Consider the following 15,330-nt stretch of genomic DNA (forward strand, 5'->3'; position numbering starts at 1 on the left):
GTGTGAGGTTGTAAGATCTGAGAATTAGGACAGTCAGGGACGGTGTCTTGGGTGAAAGAGAATTTAGCTGTGTGGGAGGGCTTGGTATACATAACTTGATATGCAAAGAGGAAGGGGAAGCATTCTAGCCAAGGACAGGAGGAGTCTGAGACCAGTAGTTTCCGAAGCTGAAGGTGGGGTGACTTGCTCATACACCCATCTTGCTCACAGTCTGTGGGATGAATGTTCTGTCTGGTGAGGCCACCAGGGCCCTCCTCTCTGCAGCTTCTCAGCAGGCTGGCTCTCAGGGGCGGTCTCTTTATCCTGGGGGGATGAGGATTCAGGCAAAGGAAGGGAAAAGGAAATAAAGGGCTGGTGCTTTTGCTTGAGCTGACTCTAAAATTGTAATTACGTTGAGGCCAGAGAGGCCCAAGTCGCAATGACGGAGAATGATTGAGCACTCCATGTATGTGAAATCCTGCAGCCAGCGCCATGGGGGCCGGTGTGGATGAGCCCAGTCGGCTCCCATCTCTCCTGCGTGCCAGATTCCTGCCGGATTCTGATCCTAGAGTTGCATTTTGGCCTCCAGCTCCTCAAACCTGCAGGCTGGTCCCTGAACACGTCCGGCATTTCTGCCTCTTGCCGTTACTCCCAAGGTTCCCTCTGGCAGCCAGGCCTTTCCCCCACCTCTCTGACCCAAACCAACCCACCTTTGAAAGCTTCCCCCAAAGTCCTTCCACTCTCAGAGAAGTCACTCCTGGATTTATTCTCTGGGTTCCTCAGTTATACACCAAATCATATTCTGTCTTTCAAAGTCCTCCCAGTGGCTTAGGAATGGTTTGTGTCTCACATTTGACTTTTTTATTTTCCCTCAGGGCTGAGCGTGTCATTTTAGGCAAACATAAGAACTCAGCACCTTCTTGCCGAATGACCCATGGCTTAGTTAATTCAAATAAAACTACGTATTGGTGCACAGGGAAAGGATTATTCAAGAAGCAGAGAGTTAACCTGGGAAGCCTTCCTGGAGGAGAAAGTCAAGTGTATTTTGAAAATGAGCTGAGCTAGGCTTGGCTCTGCATTCCTTCAGAGTGATGGTTCGGATAGATGGCTGATGTCTGGAGTAGCAAAGAAATGAACCAGTCGGATCAGGTGGTCTGGACTGAAGTGGAGGGTCAGTGACTCACAGTCTGGTAGAAGGAGAGGCCCTGTGAGAAGCGGGCTGGGGAGGCTGCTCTGAGGTCACACCAGTCTATGAATGCTATCTGCTTGTTGCTCCTTGCACGCGGACGGGAGGATCAGGTGCAGCCCTGGCAGGTGGAACCAGACAGCTTCCTTATTTTGGTTCCTGCCCCGGTGCTTAAGGTGGTTTAGAGTAGCAAAGCCTGGAGCATTTGTGTTGTTTCCTTACTAGCACGAGCACTGAACGTGGAGCTTCAAAGCCAGCGAAGGGAAGGTATGCATCCAATTAGGCGAGCTTTTTTAATCGCAAACCCTTAAGGCCCAAGGAACACTGGCCTCAGCATCCCCAGGTTGTTCTGGGCGAAGCTTAGGCTGTAACAGAGCTACTCCTCCCCCTCAACTGGAGGGTGAGAAGCAGGCACAGCAGACGTGTTGGGGCCATCGGAGCCCTCTATTGTTCCCCAGAATCCAGACGCTCATGCTGCCACGGAGGCTTCCCCCTCTCGCTGGCTTGACTCAGTTTCCCTGGAGGTCTCCTGGGAGTTCCCTGCGGTTTGCCATTTTTCTCTCCACCCAGAACATCCATTGGCTGAGATCATTCTGCTCTTCCCTTCCCCCACTTCAGCCCCCAGTCTCATTATTTCTATATAAAGCTGTAGATTTATCATTATAATAGAGCTGCCGTCACCAAGGTTTGCTAACGTCTCTGTAATCTTGTAGTTATTGCTACAGAGGCCTCAGACCCCAGCGCACACAACTGTTCTGTCCCCATTCCTGCTCCTTCATGGAGGCTGTAATTGGGGCCATAAATATGTGCCATGCTTGGTGGCGTTAATGGACTTGGCCATCTTTCTGCCTTACCAGGTTCCCCATGGGTCAGAGTGAGTGTGTGTGGTCATGTGTGTGTGCGTGTGTGTGAGTGCATATGTGTGTGTGTTTTGGTGGCAATGCAGTCAGTACTCCACAGACTATCAGGGAGCCTGGACTCAGTCTGCAGGGGGGAAGGGAGGCCTTGTATGGTGGAACAGTCTATTCTCTAGCCTGGGAATGAGCAGAGATGGGTACGAAAAGCTCAGGCTTTGGTACCAGGCAAACTTGTGTTGAATTCTAGCTTTTGCACTTTCTAGCTTTGAGACCCTAGGGACATTGTCTAAACCGTGCCTCAGTTTCTTCATCAGGAAAGTGGGAGGTAATAATGGTACCTAGCTTGTATTATATGTAGTCACTTAAATAAAATGCAAAGATGCCTAGGGCAGCATGGTCACAGGGCAGCCTGCTGAGCTCCATGCTTACAGTGCCTCTCTTCTAACTCAGCCTCCAGGGCACTATTTATACCACCCCGGGGTCTGAGCCCCAATTTTGGTCTGGACCATCTATTCCAACAGGTGGTTGGCTATTATTCATTCCTATTTTATTTATTTCTCTCTTTTATGTATAGTCCTGCCCTGTGTTCTCTGTGTGACCTTGGAAAAGTGACTTGCCATCTCTGGGCTGCACGTGCCTCAGAAACCAGTTTCAAGATACTGAGATTCTCAGCTTCTCCTGTAAAAAAGCAATTTCATAGCAGAAAAACCCAGTGTGCGGGAGTGTGGTCTCCCTAGTAGAGGCCTAAAGCCTGGGTTGATAGGCCACTGGGCAGAATTCCCTCCCCTCAGTGTCCTCTCTTCAAGCCCCTGGGAAATGTCCTCCAGGGAGTTGCTGCCACAAGCAAGGCCCTGTCAGCAAACGGCCTTCCTCCTTTTCCTCCGAGACACAGCCCTGCACCTGGGCTCAGCGCCCTCCCCGCCTCTCACACCCCCCCGTCTACCAGTTATTAATATGGAGGTTATTACTTGAGTTCCTACCAGGAGCCAAGAGCACAAGCAACTTTACCCCATTTCATCCTCACCGGAAGCCTTAATACTGTGCCCTATATGTAAGTAAATAAATGAAGGTTGCAAGCTCAGTGATACCCACTGCCACCCAGACAGGTAGTGGTAGAGAGCCTTCAGCAAGTCCAGGCCTTCAGCAGAGCCCATGTCCTGGCACGGCTAGAGGGGAGTAAGTGTGACTATGTTGCTCCTTGGGCAGAAGACAGACCCTGAAATGGTGCAGCTCATCAGGAAATCCAGAGGAGCGTTTGGTTTGGATTTTTCTTCGTGACCTGGTTCATTCCTCTTGTTCCAGGGGACCTTTGTGCTGACACTTGGATTCCGTTGCCATCTCTGCAGTGTTCTTCCTGTGGGCACTGAGTGTGACGTTCATTCCTCTTTCAGTCAACAGACACGTACTGAGTGTCAACCGTGTGCAGTCAGTTTGATCACTGAGCACATGCTGTGGACAGAAGCCTGGCTGGGCTGTGGAAAGGATGACAAAGAAAGAGCCCGGCTCCTACAGCTTAGGCTAATGGGAATTGTGTCCAGTGACTCCCCCGCCAACCTCCCAACCCTCTCACGCAGAGGGCACACCCCTAGGGGCAAACCAATTCAGATGTTCACAAACAAAATTACCCAAGCTGCTGTACTGCAGCCGTAGGCAGAGATGTTGAGGAGAGATGGAGAAAAGAAATCAGAGGCAGACGAGATTGGTTTGGGAAGTTTCTAGAAAAAGAAAATGTTAGGCTAGGCTTTGATGGCAGTGAAGGAAGAGAGTATTGAGAGAGAGTCAGAGGGAAGGGAGTGTGTTTCTCTATTTTCTTTGGATTGGGGGAAAGATCTAGAAAGAACCTCTCTCGCATATGGTGGGTTCTTCTCTTTGTGCATACCTACTTGTGGCGTAATTACCGTGTACCAGACACCAGGCTAGCCCGGGGGATACGAAAACTTCAACTCTGTCCAGTCCTCACAGCTTCACAATCTGATGGGGGAGGTAGGAAGGCAGTTCTCTTGTCCCAGGGGGACATGCAGGTCCCAGTGTGTTGGTGGAAAACTGGCCTCCTGGAATGAAATTGCTTTCCTTGCCAGAAAAGAGTTAGTTGCATCCTTTTCTCACACCCATGTGCTCCAGTGCAACAGGATCCAAAGGCTTACAAAAGGCCTTTTCAATTGGAGTCAAAGAATCTGCAAAATCGAGTCACTGTGACTCATTCAATCACCCTGGGACAAAGCCTCCCAGATACTCATTGACCGGCAGTTTGATGCAATACCTTCAAAGTGCCCACCTTGGATCTCAGGCTCCCAGTTCTACCCTGGCCAGGAGGGAGGGCAGGAGCAAGAGGGAAGCATAATGAAATTTCACCCACATGTCTTCAGTAACCTCTTATTTGGGTCCAAGAACGCTGGGTATTGAAGGACAAACATAGTCCTTATTTTCAAGGAGCTGACAGTTGGGTGGAGGTTTCAGAGCAAGTAAAAATGTAACCAAAAGAACACTATTTAACTAGGTGTGAAAAGGGAATGGGGGAAGACAGAGGTGATAAGCTGGAAGAGTGAGGGAGTGGAATGGGGGATGCAGATGGCGAAAGAGAATTCAAGAATAAGATTTGAGTTTGGGGAACAGTCACAGTCAAGAAGAAAGAGGAGAGGGGCCAGCAAAGGATACCAAGCAGGGGGAGAGCACAGCGAAAAGAGAACTGAGGACAGCCAAGGAGGGATGGTTCAGGAATTGTTCATCCAGCGGTGATTTCTCCAGGCATCTGCAGGGTTCAAGCACAGTCCTGGACATTGTGGATGGTTGTTGCTATTCAGTCGCTAAGTCGTGTCTGACTCTTTGAGACCCCATGGACTTCAGTGCACCAGGCTTCCATGTCTCTCACTATCTCCTGGAGTTTGTCCAAGTTCATGTCCTTTGAGTCAGTGATGCCATCCAAACATCTCATCCTCTGTTGTCCCCTTCTCCTCCTGCCCTCAATCTTTTCCAGCATCAGGGTCTTTGCCAATGAGTCAGCTGTTCACATCAGGTGGCCAAAGTATTGGAGCTTCAGCTGGCAAACCACTCGGGTATTCTTGCCTGCAAGAATCCCATGAACAGTAAAAAAAAAAAAAAAACAAACAAAACACTGCGGATACATGGTAAATGAAGCCCCCGCTCTCAGGGAGCCTACACCCTGGTGTGGGGAGACAAATGAGTAAGTGAGATAGATAGTATGTTTGAGAGTGATGAGTGGCCTGGAGAAAATAAAGCCTGGAAGTGTGGTGGGGTGTGTTGAGTTGGGAGGATGGCTGGAGGAGAGGTCCTGCACTTGCGTGCTCAGCTGCTCAATCGTGTCCAACTCTTTGTGACCCCAGGGACTGTAATCCACCAGGCTCCTCTGTCCATGGAATTCTCCAGACAAGAATACTGGAGTGGGTTGCCATTTCCTCCTCAGAGGCTCTTCCCAACCCAGAGATCAAATCCGTGTCTCTTGTGTCTTCTGCATTGCCAGGTGGGTTCTTTACAACTGGCACCACCTGGGAAGCCCAATCACAGGGTGAAACAGGTTAGTCAGGGGAGATATCCCCAAGAGGAGGCCAGCTGAGTAGGCCGAGAGATAAGAGGGAGAGAGCCATGCAGAGGTCCAGCAGAGAAAATGCCAAATGCAGAGATCCTGAGGTGGGAGAACACCCGGCTTGTTCAAAGAAGTAAGGGTTCAATGTGGCTGAAGCAGAAATGGGGCTGGAGAGGAGAGAAAATAAAAGATGAAGTGAGAGGGGGAAAGGGGCAGGAAAGGTTCATGGAGTTCCACAGTCAAAAGTTTAAAAGCATCACTAGGGCTGACAGGTTGGAAATAGACTATACAACCAGGGCAAAGACAGGGATATCCATCGGGAAGCTGTTGCCGTGAAAGAGACAGTGCTGGCTTGGACAGGGATGGGAGTAGAGATGTAAGCTCTTCTTGATTCTTGATGTATTTCAAAAGCAGAATTAGCAGTATTTGCTGACAGATTGGGTGCAGGGTCTAAGGTGTAGAGAAAGAGAAGAATCAAGATTGTCAGCCTGAGTAACTCAGGAGGGATTCTCAATCAACTGAGTTGGGGAATTCTGGAGGGAGAACCCATATGAGGAGGAAGATCAAGAACTCAGATTTGAACATGTGGTAGCTGAGATACTTTGGGGATATTCAAGTGGAGGTGTTGGATAGTAACTTGGATAAAGAATGCACCAGAAGAGAAGCCTTGGCTGAACAACTCAGTATAGGGGATATCAGCATGTAGATGGTGTTAAAATCCATGAGGTTAGTTGAGATCCCAAATTTAGAGAAGAGGAAAGACCCAAGACTGAACCATGGGACACTCTACTGTTTAGACCGTGAGGACCATGAGGAAAAGTCAGCAAAGGAGGCTGATAACCAGTAACCAGTTAATTAGGAGGAAAAAACCAGGAAAGTACAGTTTCCTGGGAAACCAAGACTGTGTGTCCAGAATAAGAGAGGGGAGGATCAACATCATCAGACCCCGCAATGGATCAAGTTAGATGCAGACTGAGATGTGACCATTTTGCTCAGCATCAGCCTTGCCAAGAGCAGTTGGAGCCCCATTGGAGATGAGGTCATTGGTGGAAGATTGGGACATGGTTGTATGTATCATTTTAGGGGAACTCTTGTTTTTCATTTATGTGTCATTTAGGGAAGTGAGCTCTCAGTGACTTGGCAGGCTGGTTTTGCAGTGTGCATGTATGTATCTGCCACACTTGGGGAGAAGTGGGATGGAGCTGGGGGGAGTGGGTGAGCGGCCCCAGTCCACTCAGAGCAAATCAGGCCAAGACAGCACATTGCATCAGGAATTTGCAGCAAGGCTAGGTATCCCTGGAATTCTGCCTTGAATTCTGGACTTGACTCTTGCAAGCAGGACCAAGCCTGGAGAGAAGCCGAGAGAGAGAACCTTCAAAGAGAGGTGCACAGGGCAGATCAGGGTCACATGGAGGCTCCAGGAGGTGTGAAAGGAGCAAGGCTGGACCTGGGCCCGGGCTGCCCGCCCAAACCCATGAAGACTGCTCCCCAGGCCCTCCAGTCAGAGCTGCTCTGAATAATGTATGAAGCCAGCCAGCCCTGCCCACTGTTTCGGTGGCCTGGCCCCTGTGAACCCTGGTTGTGCCCTCCTGGCAGCCTGATGCCAGCCTGAGTCAGAAGCCCCCACGAGGCTCGAGGCTGCAGGCCTCACTTGTTTACTTGCTGCTCAGCTGGAGCTGCTTGTCTCTGCTAATGTTCACTTACCCCCACACTCCCTGGGGCCTGGCCTCGTTATCCTCATTATTCTCAGGAATGCTGAGCTCTCCTGCACCTCCACCCTCAGGCCATAGTTTGTTGTTGTTCAGTGTCCGTGTTCTACTCTTTGTGACCCCATGGACTGTAGCACGCCAGGCCTTCCTGTCTCTCATCATCTCCCAGAGTTTGCCCAAGATCATGTCCATCGAATCAGTGATGCCATCCAACCATCTCATCCTCTGTCACCCTCTTCTTCTGCCTTCAATCTTTCCCAGCATCAGGGTCTTTTCCAATGAGCCAGCTCTTTGCGTCAGGTGGCCAAAGTATTGGCGCTTCAGCATCAGTCCTTTCAATGAATATTTAGGGTTGATTTCCTTTAGGATTGACTGGTTTGATCTCCTTACTGTCCAAGAGACTCTCAAGAGTCTTCTCCAGCACCACAGTTCAAAAGCATCAATTCTTCGGCTGGGATAAGGGCAAAAATGTCCAGACCAGACCCCACACAGCTGATTCCTTCAGCCCCTTCTGCCAATGCAGAATGCAGCCGGCCAGCATTTCTCCTCTGAGAGGGGAGGAGAGGAAGGGCCTGGTTGCTTGCCTTCCTCAAGGATGCCAAGTGATGATGGGGATGTCAAAGCTGGGAGTGCTTTCCCTGCTCCAGAAATAAGACCTGCAGCCCTGCCTTCCAAGCTCTTGTTCTACTTTGGGAGGAAGTAGGAAGGGGGTGCACCAGGGGTCCCACCACGCTCAAAGCTCAGTTCCTGAGAATATGACTCTCCCCACCAGGCCCCAGGTTCCGCAGCCAATGTGACCTTGACTCTTCTGGGAACTACTCAAAGGCCCAAGGCTCCTCTACCCAAGGGTTGCTGAAAATCCATCAAGAGCCCAGCAAGAGGGAGAGGCAGGGTGTGGGTCTGAGTTCCAGCCCACAGACAACAAGTCTTTTCAGGGGAGAGAGGGAGGGGACAGAATCCCGGAATTGCCGCAGGGTTCCCACAGCAAGCAAGAGCTCCAGACCAGCGAGTTGTCTCTTCAGCAGAGGTGATGGCTGCACCGGCCTTCCACAACCTCTCACTTGGGCCACCTGGGACCAATAGCCTTTCCTGGGTACAGGGGGTCAAAGGTTTCCCAGCGGGATGGAAACAAAGCTAATTGGTCCAGACAGGCCTCTGACCTGGCTATAAGCAGCGTTGCTCAGTAACCGCTCCATTGGCCTTGGGTGTTCTCTTTCAAGTCATTTCTAAACTCAGCCTTTCACAATAGGTCCATCGCTGCAGCTTCAGATGAAATGGCCTTAAGACGCTGCCAGAGGCTCAGAACCGTGGGGACAGTTCCCTCCTCACCCTTGATAAATTCCTAGCATCCAGACAGCCCCACTGCCCACCCTAGTCAGCTGCCCGCAGAACCCAGCTTCCACGGGCAACCAGACCACAGCCCTGTTCTGCCTCCCTCCTCTGCTGGCACCTTGCGATAGCTCCATGCTGGCTGGGCCAGCCGACCCTGCCCTGCCCTGGCCCCATGTGCTGCTCGATAGTATGCTGTGCATTTCAATGGTATAAATATCTAATCTTCCCCTTACAAGAGAATGAATGGGAAATCATTAGGCAACAAGCTCATGCATCAACCAAAATTTATTCCTCCAACTCTGGTGCATTTGATATGCTTCCCCCGACCTCGCCGTGCAGAGCACACATTTGTCTTGTGACTTCTACCACCTGATAACCCACGGTGACATTTTCTCCTGGAGAGATATTATTTGGTCACCAGCTTCCCAGGTGGCACAGTGGTGAAGAATCCACCTCCTAGGGCAGGAGATGCAAGAGACTCGGGTTCAGTCCCTGGACTGGGGAGATCCTCTGGAGAAGAAAATAGCAACCTGCTCCAGTGTTCTTGCCTGGAAAATCCCATGGACAGAGGAGCCTGGTGGGCTACAACCCATGGGGTCACAAAGAGTCAGACACAACCAAGCAACTGAGCACAGACATGCAGGGAAGCAACAGGCAAACATCCCCTCTGGACACTGTCAAGGACATTCAGACCACAGGATTCATTCCAGAGGAAGGGATTACAGCGAGTCCCCTACAATCCAAAAGACTCAGATCACTGGGTGTAGCCATGACTGGAATGGCAACCAACTGGGAAGAATTGGGGCCATCCCCGAGGGGTGTCTAATTTCTTTGGTCCCTGGTGTTATGACTCCATTTTCTTGAGAACTTAGGGAAAGTCAGAGCTGGAAAGGGCCTCCGTGATAATCTGGCCCCGTGTCTGCCTGTCACAGATGAGCAAGATGAGACCAGAGAAATCACAGAGCTTGTCTGGGGTGGCTCCTTGAGTCTGTGCAGCTCGGGACCCCAACCTCGGTCTCATGAGACCCAGCCTCATGCTCTTCTCACTGGCTTCCTTGTCTCTAGGAATTCTCTTCCCCTGGCTATTTCACTCATTGCCTCTCTCCTTCCCTCCCAGGCCTCTGCCCACTTCCTATCTTTATTCTATACCTGTGAGCCTCTCTGTCCTGTAAGGGAAAGGGCCAAGACTTGGAGCCCAAGGCATGAAGTTCAAAAGGCACAAAGACGACACTCTATCTGCCACAGTTAGTCTCTTCCACGCAGGAGACTCCCAGTCTCTACTGGGAGTGGAAATAGGCAAACCAACAAGCAACATCAGCAAGAAAACCAAGGAGGAAAGAGAAGTTATAGATCAAAGAGCCTCAGCCCCTAAGCCAACTAACCCCTGACCACCAAGTCTCCCACTGCACATACGTATTTCTTCCTAGGAGGAGAAAGGAAACAGAGCTAGCTGGAGAGTCTAGATCAACCTTGCCCAAGTGTTGCATATTTTCATGGTGTTTCTGTGTCAGCAGCAATGTAGATAACTGTGGTCTCTCCAGGAGGCAGCCACCCACTACAATCCCCACCCCACCCCACCCACCCACCAACCCCGTGCCCATCTGGCCCTCATTCATCTTCATCAATCCGCCCCTGTAGCCGTGTTTTCCTCTCAGGTCTGAATTGACACCTACTCATTCTCCATGAATGTTTAATGCCTTCCTTTCTGGACAAAGTCTCCGAGACCTTGAGGGTGTCTCTGTTGTTCTTGTTCAGTCGCCAAGTCATGTCTAACTCTTTGAGACCCCATTGACTGCAGCACGCCAGGCTTCCCTGTCCCTCACCATTTCCTGGAGTTTGCCCAAGTTCACTTCCATTGCATCGGTGATCTCTAAAGACAGTCTCTCTAGGGCTGCAGCAAAACTTGGGACAGAGTGTTTTCCATGGAGTCCACTTGGCCTTGGGAATTAGAGTAAGAGAGACAGCACCCGGGATGGGAGGGACGGAGCAGGGTGTTTAAAAGCCCACCCCTCTCTGCAGTGTCCCTCTGGCCAGCATGGCTGGAGTCACCCAATCTTGGTGGCCTGAGAAGCACCAGCGACTGCTTCAGAAAACTCCCTGTCTTCCTGCCGATGCTCTGGACTTAGAGTAGCTTGGTGCTTAGGGAGGGCACCAACATCCTTAACAATGAACCTTGTTTCTCCAGGAGCTGTTTCCTACTGTGATCAGAAATCATAAGTCTGAGCATGTGCCCTGTGGGAGGGAGTCGAGGTGAGATGGGCCTGATGAGAGAACTAGACTCACCAGATCACCGCCTGTGTGCAGAATTCCGATTGTAGGTGGAAGCGGGGCATCAGCATGCCTCCACATGCCAGGTGCTACGTGCTTACATTTAATCCTCACCTCCACCCTCAGGGCGGGTACTGTTATTATCTGGTTTCCAGACAGGAGCACTCAGGCAACCTGCTCAAGGTCACAAAGCCAGTGGGAGGCTGAGCCAGGAGTCAAACCGGGTGCGTTGGCTCCACCGAACTTGTTCCTAACTCCCCTGTTTGCTGCCTCAAGGCTGGCTCTGGGTGGGGGTGGGGTGGGGGGACGTTGGGGGTTCTCTCCCTGAGAGCCTGCCTCTTCCTGGGATGGTGACAGCAGTTGTTCTCCTGGTCCCCTCTGGCTCTAATTTCCTGGCTTTTCTGAAGGGTCCCCCTCTTGGCCTCTTCTTTCATGGACCTGGTCATGGGATGCAAGCCTGGCTCCACCCCACCCTGAGTTACACAGAGTGAGTAGTAGCGCTCTGATCGGAGGTTTGTTCTCGTGGGAATTGGATATCTCTGCCCCATTGCCTGATCCATGGCCACCTGGGGAGGCTTCAGGGGGCACTTGCTTCCCAAGGTTTCTCCGGCCTTGCCTCCCATAGAATGCCTGCGTCCATCTGCTGGCTGGCTCTTCTCCACCTTCCCCAACTTCCCTGCCTCAGTCACAATCAAACCATGCCCCTCTTTAAACCGCCCTGGGGAATTTAGTTCTCACTAGCCTCTAAGCCCAGACTCAGTTCCAGCCCTGTCTTCAAACATTCAGAACCAAGACGATGTTCAAATAAATGATGGACCACCTTCCTCACGAGTGGTGGGACCTGATTGGTATATTGTCTTTGCAGTGTGGAAGGCTCCACCCTCCATAGAAGGCAATTGTGGTTTTAAGTAGCGTTTGTTGCCTCTTGTTACCTAAGAATGACTATGGCTATTGGCCTTCTGTGAGCTCATAAAGGGGCATCTAGGGCCATCCCTGTAAATGCAGGAGAGGCCATTCTTTGGGGAGGCACAGATGAAATTGCTACCTGAGATAGGAAGCGGGACTCAGTCTCCATCTCAGCCCTCCTAGTTCTGCAGTAGGCTGAGAATGAAACAACCCCGCCCACCAAAGTGAGGCCTAAGAGGGAGGCCCCAGGTGGTAGGAGAATGGGATGAGGTTTCAGTCAAGAAGGATACAGGATCTTCGGAGTACACGGATGAGTATCCAGAAAAGAGAGGGTGCTGCGTACCAGAAATGGGCAGAGAGCTGCCAGGGAAGGGCCTGAGAAGTCGTCCCAGCCCTTTGAGCCTGGAGTTCGGTGGTGAAAGATTCCAAAAGCACCCTATTAGCGTGCCGTTGTGTCCTCTGTGGTTATTTCTTTTGTTCACCGTTAGCATTTGGAGAAGTTCTTGTCACATTGCCAGGCTGTCTCAGGGATGCGGTGGGAACCAGGAGTAGACCAGGTTCGGGGCTACACTTGGGCTGGAGCTTTAAACAGAGTGAGAAAAGGGCGCAGAGCAAAGATGACACTCTGTCTGCCACAGTTAGTCTCTTCCCCACAGGAGACTCCCAGTCTCTACTGGGAGTGGAAATGGGCAAAGCAACAAGCAACATCAGCAGGAAAACCAAGAGGAAACAGAAGCTGTAGATCAGAGTGCCTTGGACCCCAAGCCAACTAACCCCCGACCTCCAAGCCTCTCCCTACACATACGTGTTTCTTCCTGGGACGAGGGAGGAGACAGAGCTAGCTGTAGAGTCTGGGTCAACCATGTCCAAGTGTTAGCATGTTTTTATGGTGTTTGTGTATCAGCAACAATGTAGATAATAAATGTGGCCTCTCCAACAGGCCTCCCCCTACTCCACAGCCAACCCCTGGCCAACTCTGTGCCCATCTGGCCCTCATTCATCCTCATCAGTCGTCCCCTATAGCCATGTTTTCCTCTTAGGACTGAAGTGATTCTCATTCTCTACTCTGAATTATTGACTTATTCTCCATGACGGGGCAGCTAGTCCCAAAGAGGAAAACGGGGTAGCTTGGGATGGGGAGTAAGGGCAGTACTGCTTCAGGCTTGCCCTCTCCAGAGTCCTTGTGGGAGGAATGGGGAGCGGAGTTCCCCCAGCCCAGCCCTGTAACAGCGCTGGCTTGGGGCTCCTTCCCTCACGGGCCCAGTGAGTCCACCTTCTCCAAGAGCCTTTGGTTGACTCACATCCCTGGAGTGACACATTGGATCATGTGGTCAGATCAGTCCAAATTCCAGAGAGAGAAAAACAGCTCTGGTGGTGTGTCATGAAAACACGAGAAGTTGGGGACAGGCTGGCTGTGTGACTGGAGGCACCTGCTTGAAAATGCCTCCCCCACACTGTCAGAAACGGTCTCCAGCTGAGTCACTCCCCAAGGGTCCTGCTAGAGTGACAGTCCAGGGTCCTCCCCCCAAGCCTGGCTCCCCAAGACTGACACATCAGACTGAGAGTTAGCCAGCAAGTGAAAAAGCAGGAGGAAAACACGCAGAATGGCTAAGTTTTGAGCACCTGGAGGGCAGTGGGGAAGAGCAGTGTAATTAGCAAGAATTCTGCAGCCCGCGTGCTGTCCTGGGAGGCAGACCCTGCACAGGCATTTTGAAAGTGGGGGTTAGCCCTCTGAGGTGACTTTTAAGAGGAAAAACAGGGGAACAAACTTTCTTCTTCTGGGCCATTTTGGTAGGCGTAGGAAGAAAAAGAGGCCAGGGAAAAAGACAGACAGCGACTGCCTTTGTAATTCCAATTCCTGCTGACAGGGCTTTTTTTTTTTTTTTTTTTTTTTGTATTAGTAAATCCTATCCAAGGCTGGGCAGACACCCAGCTCTCTTTCTAGAGTGAGAGTTTCCTAAGGAAAAATATTCCCCCAATCCAATTTGGGCAGTGTTTACCAGAGAAACTCTGGCCGAGCAACTTGTTTTCTCTTGCATGAGAGAGGAAGCGAGCCTCTCAACAGAGTCCCCTGACCACCTTGGGTCTGGCCAGCTGGAGCTGGCCTGATCTTCCCTGGGCCAGACCTCGGGCAGCCCCACACACGCACACACACACACAGTCGCGCACACACACACACACACACACACAGTCGCACACAGGCACACTGGGTCCCTCAGACACTAGGGACCCAACAAGGGGCTCCTACCCATTCAACCTTGCTTGATTGGCTCTTTTGTCACCTCCCCTCTGAGGACTCCAGGCCCCCAGAGAGGGACATCTTTTGGTTGCCCTGAGAAACTGCATTTGGAAAAGAAAAATTTCAGGAAGACCTTGTGTCCTAAAGATCATTCAACTTGTGACATGCCCATATGGATAACTGTAATAAACCCACAGCTGCTTCCACTTTAGGCTGTCCCCCACTTGTTGAAAAGCAGGGATAAGGATTATCTCTTCACTTCTGGGGAAGCCGAGGCATGGATGAAGGTGCAGGACTGTTCAAGGCCACTTGGTCAGCTCTTTTCTGTCAGGCTCCAAGAGGCTTCTGCAAGGCATCTGGCAAACACGGTGCCAGCCCGCAAGAACCTGCAGGTCAGCAGGACTTGGAGTCAGGAAACCAGAAGGCCATGTGGCCTTAGACAAGTCACATCACCTCTCTGATTCCTCATTAGTAAAACGTGGGAAATATAGGCTTGTATTTCCCAAGGTTGAAGTCAACTATCCATGAGAAAGGGCCTCCAGAGGTTCTTGCCACAATTTATTGTTCCCATGTCTAACAGCAATACCTAACATGTTTATAAAGCATGTTCCAGGTATAGATCTCATTTAATCCTCTCAACGCAGTAAGAAATCAGCATTTCAGTTTTACAGATGAAGCACACGGAGGAGATTCCCTGGAGTCAGTTTGAAAGCGATAGAACAGAGAACCAAAACTGAGATCGTTTGCTTTAAAAGCTGCACAACTGTAATATATTTTACCCTTCCTTGCCTCAAGGCAAAGCATTATATTCTTGTTTCAGATATTCTGGAAAATACAGAAAGCCACAAAAAGAGAAATCCAATTCACCATAAGCCCATTATCCTGAGATAACCGCCATTAACATTTTGATGAAATCCAAAATCTTCCTATTACTTAGAAAAATCACACGAATGCGATGAGGGGCAGGAACACTGTGGAGGCTGAGAGAGGGTTGATGCATTGTCTGGTTTAGGCCTGGAAGTTTCCCAGATGAAGATTCTGGAAGAATGCTGGCCTGAAGGGAAGGATGTGGTGTGGAGAACAAAAGGAGGAGACTGTTATGTGAGCAGGGTCGAGGAGTAGAGGTTGAGGACAGACTCGGGAATCTGGTCCCCCTTCCACACCTCCAGACCTGCCTTCTCACTGTGGACCATGGCTACTGCTCATCTTTATCAGTGAGTCCGGGAGCTCCCTGGTGCGGAGTGGTTTCCTCCTCCTAGCTGGTGAGACTGGAACATCCTGGAAGACCCTCAGAGGGAGACTGACAACCTCAC

General features: G+C 50.9%; 1 protein-coding gene and 1 long non-coding RNA gene across 2 annotated transcripts in view; both read left to right on the forward strand.

Moving 5' to 3' along the window:
* Positions 1–15,330, forward strand: part of SYT6 (synaptotagmin 6) — a 66,068-nt gene that overhangs the window by 17,398 nt on the left and 33,340 nt on the right. The window lies entirely within an intron of this gene.
* LOC129654914 (uncharacterized) lies at positions 10,795–12,483 on the forward strand. Its single transcript, XR_008715659.1, has 3 exons — positions 10,795–10,854; positions 11,280–11,359; positions 12,435–12,483. It is a non-coding gene; the product is annotated as an uncharacterized LOC129654914 (long non-coding RNA).

The sequence above is a fragment of the Bubalus kerabau genome, chromosome 6, assembly GCF_029407905.1.
Source record: "Bubalus kerabau isolate K-KA32 ecotype Philippines breed swamp buffalo chromosome 6, PCC_UOA_SB_1v2, whole genome shotgun sequence".
Taxonomy (NCBI): domain Eukaryota; kingdom Metazoa; phylum Chordata; class Mammalia; order Artiodactyla; family Bovidae; genus Bubalus; species Bubalus kerabau.